Here is a 13,645-nt window from a genome sequence, read left to right on the forward strand (position 1 = left end):
AGAGAGAGGTCGCTGACGTATTGAGTTTGTTGACATACTCGTAGGCGCCATTTCGGGTGACCGTCGCTATACTTTGGCAAGCTGTATTTCGTTATTGTGACGTCGCAGTGACGTAATTTTTGGATGATGTCATCAGGTAGGGGTCAGGAATCATATATCCAAAAATTGTTACGCCACGCCCACTAGAAGTTATTCAGGTAAGAAAGTACATGAGACCCGAAAAGTCATCTCAGAGTGGTTCCATTTTTGTTTGTTAAATAAGCTTTTGGAACTAAGTTAGGTACGATAACGGCAATGTGAAGGCGGAATAACCTTAATAATAGATCACTTGACAATATGTTATAACTTAAGAAGCACGAAAATACCGCCATCACCAGTGAAATGCCATTCGAAGGCCTTTAAAACGAGCAACGTACCACTCTATCGCCCCACACAAGCCTGAATATTTGCAATGTTTGTCTGAGCGACCAAAATCAAAACAATAAAGGTCCAAGGTCGGAGAAAGGTTCATTGTGAAACCATAGTTACCTCATTATGAGGGAACTATGGTGAAACGATCGTTATGTCCACTACGTGTCCAATAACAACAAAATTTTGAAACGATCGTTATGTCCACTACGTGTCCAACAACAAAATTTTGAAACGATCGTTATGTCCACTACGTGTCCAAAAATGCCTTTTATAGAATATTAATGTGTTTTTCTCAATAGTGAAGAGTCTGAAGACCACTGTGAATCCAGGGAAATTTCAGCGGAAAATTATTCTGCAGTTTTTAACCGGTTCCCACGCGGAATGAAACAACTTTCATTAATATTTCTTACGAAGAAACGGATCCTACTCAGAATTGAAAGTTTCGAAGAAAAAACACGGAGCAAAAGATCCGTTTAAACACATTCAGCTGGTAATGGTAATTATAAAATACCTGAATAATCGTCACATGACGGAGAATCACAAAAAAGCATAAGAATATGTCGACTCGAAAAACGAAACCAAATATTAATATCACTTATGGAAAACACTCACAATATCGGTATGTTTTATTGCAATGTCATATGCAAATTGTAAGGTTTGAGACCAAATTCGAATATAATCTGAAAAATATTTTAGTAAGGACATAGTGGACATCGCCATTTTAGTATGGACATAGCGGACATAGCCATTTTAGTAGGGACATAGTCATTTTAGTACGAAATATCGGAGTCGCAATTTTAGATGGGACATAGCCATTTTAGTAGAGACATAGCGGACATAGCCATTTTAGTAGGGACATATGGGACATAGCCATTTTATAACAACCCGGCAACGGTGCTTATAACCATATAAACTGCACCGGTACCATATACCGTTATTTTAAAAGTACAACAGCCCGAAAGTTTAATACTATCGTGTATTTTGTTTGTTGAGTTTGGCCCAAGCCTCATTTCATTGGGCTTGTGTTTTTGTGTGCGTGCTGGTGGGCAGGCACATGAGATACTTCTCATGTTTTACGATACTCTTTTTTAGGTTTTGCTAGCCCTCCAGAATTCTCCATTTTTAATTTATGTTTATTATGGAGTTTTCGAAATAAATTATCTATTTTTCTATAAACTGGTACTCACAGCACTTACAACTTGCCTGGAGACAGATTCGTGTCAGCCACCAATTGTATGGTACAGAGCCATGTGTTTTTCTCCAACAGTGACAGAGTGAAGCCCTGAAAAGATCGAAATTACACTCCTATCTGCCTATAGTCTTAAAACGTCGCCGTAGAAAATGCGAAAAGACGGACAACTTACCAGGCCTCTCTGTACTGAGAATGTATTCGGAATTCCAGATTCGAAAATATTATTTTAGAACGCAGAGTAATCAGAGGTGCGATGACGAGCGTATTCCAAACGCTTAGCACAATGACAGGATGAGCCACACCGCGGCGTCGGTAGGGTACGGTAACTTATGGGATGACGGACAACTCATGTCACTTACCGGTATAGCTGTATACACATAAAAATGCCTTCTAGTATGACTACTCAACTGAAAATAAATCTCTGTGTGTAGCGTATGACTGTACGTCAGGGCTCGGAAACCTACGGCCCGCGGAGGAATATAATCCGGCCCGCGACGCTTCGTTGAATTATAGTAACAAACCAGCTGTTTGACGATTACATTCTATACGTAACAGAATTTATTGTGAGACCCGTGTAGACTAAATTATAATATAACCTAACAAGTATATAACTCACAATTACGCGTTTAATTACTATTATACCCTATAATTCAATTATAATTATTAGGCAAATGACAACAAAACGCAGAAAAGTTTATGCTAAGTGCAACGGGTTCAATGGCGCCGAAAATATTCAAATAGAATTTTTCAAGATGCAATGCAATGAGAGACCGATGGATCGTTTTAATATTATGTTGTTGGACACAGTAGTGGACATAACGGTCGTTTCAATATTATGTTGTTATTATTGTTATTCTTCGTCACCATCATTATAAAATCGCTTTTCTCTTCGAATACTGGACCAATTGGTTTGAAATTTTCAGTGGTTAAAGTTTGATTTTTTTTCTAGAAGGCTATTACTTTTATTTATTCTTAAATTTTCTATGAATCCTATGAAATCTGATATTTCATTCAAAATTTCTCTATTCTAAAATTTACTCATGGGAACACTGTTTTGAAACTTTTTTCAAGTAATGCTAAGTTACCGTACCACAGTGAAATTGACTTATTCCTTTCGCGAGCTCTCTATTGTCGTAATGTAGGTTTTCTAGCAAATCTAGCTTACCGTATTTGTTAATTTTGATAAGAGCGAATTGAATTGAGTTTCATATGCCAGAGAAGAACCGTTCCACGATCGAATAGCAGGCTCACATAAAGCAGCAGGTACCGTACCGCAGTGAATTACGCTTTCATCGTTACAGTTCTGATGTGAACAACATAAATTTTGTAGCCTACATTATTTTTTTTATTTGATAAGTGGAAATGAATTGAGTTCTTATATGAAAAAGAAAAACCGTTCTGTCAACGAATCACTAAATTTGCAAAAACGGTGTTGACACGCTTTATGCAAATTCGTTTCAAATTTATCGTTACCCGTAAGTCGTTGTAATCCATGACTGGTTTGTCGCGTCTCCCTTCACGTCGAAATACATTATTTTATTTTTTACCTCACTGTTTGTATATTTTCGTATTTTAGGTATGTGCAAAATAAATTACTGACTGATCAAGATCAGGCGAATAGGCGAGAAAAATCGACGCAAATCATTGATTTCTGTCAAATCCCATGTGAAATGCATTCCGCTACGTTGTTACCCATTACGCTACTTCCAACTTTTGCGTAGCACTGTTTTTAAGCGTTTTAGCAGGGTTCTTGGTGTTTTTTGACGGGTTTTCACTGTTTTTAAGCGTTTTAGCAGGGTTCAGATTTTAGACACCGTTGTTAAAACGCAACAACCCTTCTTTCGTTTATTGCGCGTTAGCGTCACGCTGTGTGCTATTATTGTGCGTTCAGATTTTAGACACCGCTGTTAAAACGCAACAACCCGTAACGTACCCAAACAGTGCTACGCAAAAGTTGGAAGCACTGAGGTACCTCAATGGTTGGAACTTGGAAGTCTATCGCCAAAACGAGAGAGGCTTCAATTGGTCCCGCTAAAAGGAGAGAGAAGCACACTCTATATCAGGGGTTCCTAAGCTTTTTTCAGGACGACCCCAAAGAGAACTTTCAAGTGTCCAGTGCGACCCCAGGTCAATATATATATATATTCATAAAACTTTAAAGCTTCTTTCACTGGACTTTTGAGTTTGGTCATGTGGTGGTATTAAATAAAATAAGCTAAAACCAAACAGTGATGTCACAATAGGCACCTACATTTTCTATCTATATCACAAGCTTGGAGCACTGCTTATGGGCTTGTTTTACAGTAAGCCATGGTACAAACTGCTAAATTTAACATGGTTTGTCAAATCTTAGATGTTTTGTACATCCATCCTCTATCATACCTCAGCGACCCCATGACCTGTTTGCGACCCTACCTACTTATCACTCCGACCCAATTTGGGGTCGCGACCCCTGCTCTATATTTATATATCTCTGTGCTGCAGATAGTGAACGCTTGACTGATCTTCTGTTCCGACGCATTTCTTGTCGGCGACAACCTTGGCGACAACCATACTTTGAAAAATCTAATGTTTTTAAGCACGATACGTGGGATATTTTATAGTAATAGAAAGTTTGTATCTTCAGCTCAATGATTTAGCTAATGAGAATCTTGATAAACATCGGTGATCGTAAAAATAGATTGATTCTTAGAGGATGAATTCCGCTGTAATTTTCGTGTATGAAGGCTTGCGAAATACTTATCTTACGCATGATTAACCTATTTTTTTGCATATTACACCGGCACCAAATGTCATAAAAAGGGGTCGATTAGACGCACGTTACAATACACACTTTCAGTGGCACAGCCAAGATTTTCAAAGGGGTGGGAGGATCAGAATTCGGAAATTTCCATGTAATGGGTCCTGAAACATTCGCCGAATTACGCAACTCGAAAAAATAGTCGGGTCTTTTCAGATTTTCAACATACGGAAGGCCGAAAACTTGAATACCGCGTGTAGTGTTATTTGAGATTAATTTAATGCAGTGCCTGAATCAGGGATGTCCAATTCGAATATCGTGAACTTCGAATATCGTTTTTTCGAGTTTATAAGCATACATATCCTAGCGCCGCGGTCTACGTTCCGATTAAAAACATGTTACAATTCCTTCATTTTTATCGTAATCGAAGGCAGCCGTATACGCACGGCAATAAATTACAGTCACGTAAAAAGATTTCAATTAACACTGACTTGAATTGCTTATTATAACACGTCGAGGATGTTTTTGATTGAAAATATTTTACGAATAATATACGAAATTATTATCGTATATTTAAATTTTGTCGAGATTGTTTGTGCGGCCTCGACAATAATCCAAAAGGCAAATTGTGTCGCAATTAATCGTTTTCATCCTCAATTTCGATAGTGACCGGACATTACGGGAAAGTTTTCATTTCTTGCAATTTAGAGCGTGTGGAATAGCTCTTAAATATTATTTAGTATCTATTGCGAATTTCATCGTTTTCCATACGTCGTTGATGACAATGAAAAATGAAATCATAACTGCCGGCATAAAATATTTATACCAGCACTGAATCGAATAATAAAACACGATTTCCGTGGATGAAAATTCAGGAATCGGGTTCACTCATTTGATGTCGCCCCAGAAGTATGTGCACCAAGATGGCGGTAACCGGAACGTAGTAGGTGTACCAGGTTAGAGTTACGCCCCAATTTTTTAGTATCTATTGCGAATTTCATCGTTTTCCATACGTCGTTGATGACAATGAAAAATGAAATTATAACTGCCGGCATAAAATATTTATACCAGCACTGAATCGAATAATAAAACACGATTTCCGTGGATGAAAATTCAGGAATCGGGTTCACTCATTTGATGTCGCCCCAGAAGTATGTGCACCAAGATGGCGGTAACCGGAACGTAGTAGGTGTACCAGGTTAGAGTTACGCCCCAATTTTATTCTAATTTTTGTTCTATTATGAGTTCCGGGACTAGCCATGTGACTCCCGTGGTATTTGTACCTGAAATCATGGCCCAACCCTAACCTGGTACACATACTACGTTCCGGTGTCCGCCATCTTGGTTCACATACTTCGGGAGTACCCATCTGATTATGACAATGATCGCGTAATAATATTTGCGTTTTTCTGAATCAACGAATGGTTTAGTGAGCAAAATGAAATGATAAAAAAAAAACTCCGTCCGCCGCCCTATTACTCTCCACGGTCTACCGTTAGTAGTTTTTGTTTGTTATTTCTCTATTCTTTCTATGTGTACATTTTCTATTTATTATGTGATAACTCTAACATGTAGTTGTTACGAGTTTACCCAATATTATAATTTATACAAATGTTATGTCCGACTTTTGTGTAGGCTTAGAACGAATTAAGGCATTTATATGTAAAGTGCGTCCTTATTTACAGAATTTTCTACTTACAAGGGGGCTTCCGAAACGAAATAATTTCGTAGGTAGAGTTTCTACTGTATTGACAGCCAGTTGTGATTATTTTTATAATATATCGTTGTTAAAAATCCCAAGATCTACGATAAAATCCCAAAGCCTACCCAAATTTATTTTGGTACAATTAATAAATTGCTTCAACGTACTTTATCTTAATCAGGCCATAGTCAGGATTTTCAAAAGGGGGTTCAAAATAAATATTAATCGCCTCGAAATCCTCGCGGAAAGGCTCCTGTAGTCGTAGCGCAGGAGGAACCGACTTTTAACTGGCTAATCATTTTTCAGTTGCACCAAGTATTCACGCCCAATACTAGACTATTTGGAATGTCTTGATTTATTAAATTAATTGCGGTGCGCCGGCTTACGTCAAAATAAGAGCATCACTAAAAAATATCAAGGCAATACCAAAAGATACGAACGAATGGAAAACTCTCTGATTATACAGTATTTATCGCTAGTTGTGATTCGTATTTTCGAGATGTTGCGAATTCTACAAATCAAATGTGTTCTCACAACACTGACTTCGCTCTTCCACTCCTATTATTTTCATTTTTCAACGCTAGAAATATTCCCTGGGTCTGGGATGAAATATCAAAAACCTACGATTTATTTTAGTACATTGAAAATTGACTGAATATGCATTACATTAATTATCTTATATTTCATAATAACCAGAGTAAAAGTTGCATGTGGCGCCGATGATAGTTTCAGAATGCCGTAAAACAGGGATGTGCAAACTGCGACTCAATGAGAAAATTTGTACGGCTCGCGGAGAAGCGCCAATTTTAAATGGTGTTCCCACAAAACGAGATTTTACATCATTTAGTTTGGCGTGCGAGCAATTTTAATCTTTCTCTCTTTCACAAAGCCTATAATGATAACTGAGTGCCGCGGTCATATTACTAAAACAAGCTAGCAAAATCCTGTTACGTAATGCACAATGTTATAAAAACGCATTTCTCACTGAATTCGATTAAAATTCAGAGCATATGTGCACACATAGCTATATACATGAAATTCAAAATTTTATATTTATTTTTTTTTTTATCGCATCATCGTCTTCTCACTGAATTTCGTGCCAGATAATTTTTCGCCGTGTCGCACAGGGCTGCAATGTTTTAAATCAAATCGTTTACGGTGGCGCTAGGATATATGCGCCATATTCGGTATTCAAACAAATATCTCTACACGCGTTTTGAAGGTTTTCGATCTTTCGTATGTAGAAAATATTATGTTAGCCGAAGCAATATTACGAGAAGAGTTTTATTTTTTTGTATCCAGAGCCTTTCGTAGGTACAGTTTCTAGGTGCGGCCCGCGGCTTTATCCAGTAACTTGTATCTGGCCTTCTGTCAATGAAGGTTGCACACCCCTGCCCCAAAAGGTATATCGCAGGCATAACGAAGGAATTCAGTGACTATGGTATAGTTCTCAAGGGCAATTTACCAACTGAAAAAAGAGCTTTCAATCTGTCACCAGCCTAAATAAACTAAAGGTATTTTTTGTTTCATTTTATATATTTTACAATGCGGAACAAAACAACTTATTGAAACAAGATGCAATGATATTCTGAAATGGGGTAAGTTTGCAGCGGGAAAAAATAACGACGTGAATGTGCTCAGTGCCCAACGTTACGGATCACACTGAATTAGATCGGCTAATATAACAAAATGCAATCGCACGCCATTCAGACATTTCCACAATCCTCACAAATTGATCAGAAACCAGTAAACCACCCTCTGGTCGTATATCCCACTTTGGATTTAATATTCGATGTCACGCACTTGTGGCCAATTATAAATTTGTCCGAGTACATCATATAATTTCTATTTCAACAGTGTATATGAATACGGCCGTATAAACATATTTACCATTAAATTTCCCGGCATAATACCCCATTTTACGAGATTTCAGGCTTTTATTCCACGCGACTCCGCCATAAGAAAAGCATTATTTAGGCGCCCCAGAATATGATTTTACAAAACGTCATTCAAGCGTGGAACGTCTGTGGCGACACAATGAGTTTTCTATCCATTGTTAAGTCATCAATGGTCGAAGGTAATGACTGCTTCGCTCTGGTCTACGTGGTCATATATTTGAGCATTGCTCTCTTGTATCACTAAACGATAGATTCCATAGATTCAAACTTGAGTTATGTGAATTTTGTAAAATCTAATGTTGAAACTACTAACCACATTTTCTATGATTGTGTAGATGTCCAGCAGTTTTGGGAATCTCTGGGATTTTATGTTGGGATATGTTAGTAATTTTCATAACAAGTTGTGTAATTGTATTTTTCTTGCTGACCGGATTTACCCATATCGTTGTGAAATACAAAAAATAAACCTCTGTTCAATGATTTTACCACATATATGTCCGAAATTGATGAGACTGAACGATACATTGCGTACAAAAATTGTAAAAAACATAACATTATCAAAAATGAAATGTGTTTTTTATATTTGGTTTGGTACTGATTAACTGTGATTTATATTTAAAAACAACACTAAATGCTGAAGGAAAAAACGGTTGGAGTGGATGAGATCGAGAATTTACAGTGTTCCCAAAGCTAAAATATAAAATACACTCAAAGGCTGAAAACAAAAGAAAGATTTATGATTTTTTTGTAAAGAAATGGGGTAATGTTGAAGTCACTAAAAGGCTGAACCCTAAAAAGGAGAAATGGGTGAAATTTCTTACGACCGATTCGGAGAAATTAGTGTAGTGATTGACTTTGTGCATATGTGAACACCACGTTAATTTTACTAGCAGAAATGACATCCCAGCAGTTTTGCTTACTATGTTCTAGTACCATACCTAATAGTTGTTTTATATATATATAAAAGTTGCCCTGATTGCTCTAAAACAATTTTCCCGTTTTCTACTTATCCATTCACAATAGACAGAAAATCATAATCCGATGCCATTCTTGACACTTCAGATTTCACAATATGGCGTACTGTAATCTGATGCCATTCTTGACACTTCCGATTTCACAGCTGTCACAATATTAAGCTATGCTTGCTGATTGATAGTGTTAACAACGTTTGAAATGTCTTGAGTTGCTCTGGTACATCAAAAAATCAATTTAATCTAGCCCACTTCAATATTCGTTCAACACAAAAGTATATTGATGAGCAGTCAAACATAATATATGAATTAGAATCACCCCCTACAATAATCGCGAAGTTCGAAACTAAGCTTAAAACAGATCCCATCGTAAATATTAATATAAATGGTTATGATTATTTCCATACTATATTTAAAACAAATGCTGGTGGCGTTGTATCTGAAGTCTCATCTCAATCCATCTCTGATCCATAAATATATGATTGAAGTCACTGATTGTGAGCAGCTTTGGGTGGAAATACCAATTAATATTGAAAGTCTGTGTCAATTATCATTGGTGTAGTGTATCGACATCCTAGTTCTAATCAATCTGTTTTTACAAGTGCACTTAGTAATACTCTCTACAATTTGTCTTTTGATAAAAAAATTTTTATAATACTAGGCGACATTGATATTAACTTGTTAAGCTCCTCAACGGTTACTAGCAGTTCCATTGGTAACACACCCGACGAGAACAACTAGATTTAGTTCTACCTTATTGGACCATATATATTCAAATATATTTGAAAAAGATATTTTGTCAATTGTATGGAAGACATGCTTAACAGACCATTATTCGAAAAAAATATATAAATGATCCCCAAAAGACTTGGAATATGATTGATTCACTAATAAATTCAAAATTTAACAGAGATCCTCCTAATAGACTCATCAGAACCCAGGATATATTGTGCAGGACACTGATAATATATATGTCAACAATGTTTAATAGCCTAGTTACTTTTCACAGATTGGTCAGAATTTGTCAGCAATATTAAATGATGTGAGTAACCGTGAACACCTTCAATTCATGGGTAGTCCTATCATATGTTTATGGAAGATACCTCAGTGGTTGAAATAGAAAAGATTATTAATTCTCTGGTGATGCAATTAGTCCTGTACTCTTTGAACTTTTTAAATATTTTGTGTTTCTTGGTGTGTTTCCTAATCATCTGGAAGTGGCTAGGGCTGTCCCCAGGAAAAAAGGAACATGTCTCCAATTATTGTTCCATTTATATTCTTTCATGTCTCTCAATTATTTTTGAAAAGTTATTGCTTGTGCGCCTTCTAAACATTCTATTATAAATTGCTATCAGTTTGGATTTTGGAATCATCACTCTACAAAACATGCCATCTTAGATATTTCAGTAAATATTGTAAAATTATGAACAAAGGAATGGTAGGCTGTAGCATATTCTTGGGCCTAAAAAAAGCATTTGACACTGTGCGTCATAAAATACTCATTAGCAAACTGAAACATTATGGAGTTCGTAGTTCAGCAAGCAAACTTTTTGCGAGTTACCTGTTCGGTCGTAGCCAATTTGTAGCTTTTTGTGCCAAAGAATCACATCGTCAACCTGTATCCGTAGGCGTCCCACAAGGTTCCGTTCTTGGCCCGACTTTGTTTCTAGTATACATCAACGATGTGGTAAATTGCGCCTCGGCTTTTGTAACACTTTTGGCTGACGACACAAGCACAGCCTCAATATCGTCCAATACTGTATACCTGAATTGTCTTACCAAGTTGAGCAAAACCTGAAAAATATTTCTGTTTGGATAAAATCCAATAAACTTTGTGCCAAAGAATCACATCGTCAACCTGTATCCGTAGGCGTCCCGCAAGGTCCCGTTCTTGGCCCGACTTTGTTTCTAGTATGCATCAACGATGTGGTGAATTGCGCCTCGGCTTTTGTAACACTTTTGGCTGACGACACAAGCACAGCCTCAATATCGTCCAATACTGTATAACTGAATTGTCTTACCAAGTTGAGCAAAACCTGAAAAATATTTCTGTTTGGATAAAATCCAATAAATCCAATCCACTTAAAACCCAGGTACTGTCAATTAATTATCCCTCCAAGACTCCACTAAATCTCAATTATACTTTGAATGGTACCAAACTGAAGATACAGGACTCTGTCAAATATCTAGGGGTATTTATCGATAACAAATTAAAGTGGAATAATCACATAAATTGCCTTAAATTGAAGTTATCTAGGGTAGTGAAAATTTGGATTAGGTTAAAAATATTTATACCCAAAAAAGTCATGAGAACTATTTATTTCAATATTTTTATGCCCACATGCAGTTTAGAATTGTGGCATGGGGCTCAGCAAATAAAAGTAGACTGCCATCTATATCGGTTTTACAAAACCGAGCTCTGAAAGTTATGGCCAACAACCCTCTGTATCAAAGCATGAGTTCAATTTACATGCGTATGAATCTTTTAGAACCAAATGATGTAAAACTAAGAGTGGAAAAAAGAAAGATATTAACAAAAGGGCGGCTTATCACTCTGAGTTTCATATAACAAAATGATAAGGAAAATTGTAGAAAACAATATTGCAGCAAACAATATGTTATCTAAATATTGTATATGCTAGCTTTTAACATATGCCCGAAAAATATATTCAGAAATTGGAAACAATTATTTCAATGATAAAGCACAAATGATTAGTAAGAATATAAGTTGCAGTGAAGATTTGGGAGCTATAAAAATGATGAACATCAGAAATCAGATTAAAGCCTTACAAGCGAAATGATTAATGAAATTCCTCGATTGTCGTAATAGGCCATAGTCTCTCAGAACAACGTTTTATGTTAACAGTTATTGCAAGGTATTATTAAAACAGCATTTAGAAGGTTTGTATGTGAATTTTGAATTAGAATCTAATACAACAAAATTTTATAACAGCAGTGTCGACTCCTTTAAACGACTTGGATTGAATTAGCAACAAAATCTCAGAAAAGGAAATTGGCATTATTCATTGATATAGACCTTTCCCCAACCTTTGACTCCCGAAAATTTTTTCCTATACTCAACCATGTCAAAAGGAGCTTATTTTGAGAGTGGTGTCTCGAGTTGGCGTCTGTAAAATGGGGCATATGTTTCAAACCATCATTATAATTTATCGCATACAACAATCTGTTTTTAAAGGTACCGATAAAGAATTCCAGCCTAGTCCATCAGAGCTATTTCTACACTAATTTTTTATTATTGCGTTCAAATTAAAACTCCTAGGAAGACAGAGTGATCATTGAGTTATCTGATATATATTCAAATTTCCGAAACACAACTGAAAACTAACGAATAGAGTTCAAAAACGCGAAAACGAGGTAATGTTTACGACCACGCCTGAAAATATGTCTGAGCTATATAATTACGGTCTGAGTGAGAAAAGTGTCTGAGCGGGTGCGAAAAGGGAGCATTGTTACGTCACTTTTTGCATCTTGCTGTTTGGCCAATGTCACGAAGTAAACAAGGAAGTCGATGCTCGGGGAAAGGTTCATTAAATAAAAATAACACCGAAATAACTGTAAATTGGATTTGGGTTCGACAGCAAAGTGAGTCCGTAGCGAGATTCTTAGAATATTGTTGGATATCAGTGGCTTCTGTATCTAGTCTTGTTCGGAACAAGAGGCATGAGTAAGCGTCGTATTACGTCACTATAGAAAAAAGTTTTCCTTACCCCAAAATTTTGGGCTGGCTACGCTCTTGGAGTAAAGCAATAACATACGGCCAAATACATTTAAATGAGAAAGTGATTTCGGTAAGCTACCTTGGGTAATGTTCTATGGTTATGAAAATGCAACAACAACATGGCATTAGTTTTAATTAAAATTGGGAAGAAACTTGTAAAAAATTAAGGAATTAATGAATTTTATTATAAGTTGACTATAAATAACGACTATAGCAGTGGTTCTTAAACTTTTCATTTGCGCTCCACTTTGGAAAATGTTACAAACTTTGCAGTCCATGTCAGGTATGGGATTAGTTAGCCAGTTATTTCTTTTCGTAAGCATGGACTTAAAATGGAGAAGTGCATATGAATTTATGTACAGTTTCTGCGAAAAGAAAGGCAGTTCATTTTTAACAGTTATTATGCATGTGGACGTTTCCCCGACTCCTCCCCTGAAATATTCAGCCTATACTTTAAGAATGAGTAAAAGTCGCTAAAGACGTTTGCGATTGCATTTTGTTGAAATCGCCGATTGTTTTCGTCGGTTTGGCGTGTTATTGAGGTCGAAAACAATTTCATTTCGGTATTTATTCTCAATAAATCGAAAATCCCACCCCCCCCCCCCACATATGTTTTGTGCCGCAAAGACAATAGCATTGTTTGTTCTCACACAGAACCATGACCCCTGTTAGAAAAACGAGTTATATATTATTCAGGGCGTCTCAAAAGTAAGTATACACTTTTACTTTTGATTTGCTTTTCAGGTACTCATCATAGAGCGTTCATTTCTTCAGAAAACATAGTATGGATAAGTAGTAAAATTTAGGTATTGTTTGCATTTTCAACAACCCACAGAATGACAAGAGATTAACCCAAGAAGTGAGGAGCAAAATTGCTGTTTGGCAAGAAGCATATAAAACATTAAGGCATTCAGCACTTTTACGACGAAGAATTACGAAATTCTTATTTCCTTATTATGTCAGCGGATTGTCGTGGTATTTTAGATTAGTCG

The sequence above is a fragment of the Styela clava genome, chromosome 1 (genome assembly GCF_964204865.1).
Source record: "Styela clava chromosome 1, kaStyClav1.hap1.2, whole genome shotgun sequence".
NCBI classification, from domain to species: domain Eukaryota; kingdom Metazoa; phylum Chordata; class Ascidiacea; order Stolidobranchia; family Styelidae; genus Styela; species Styela clava.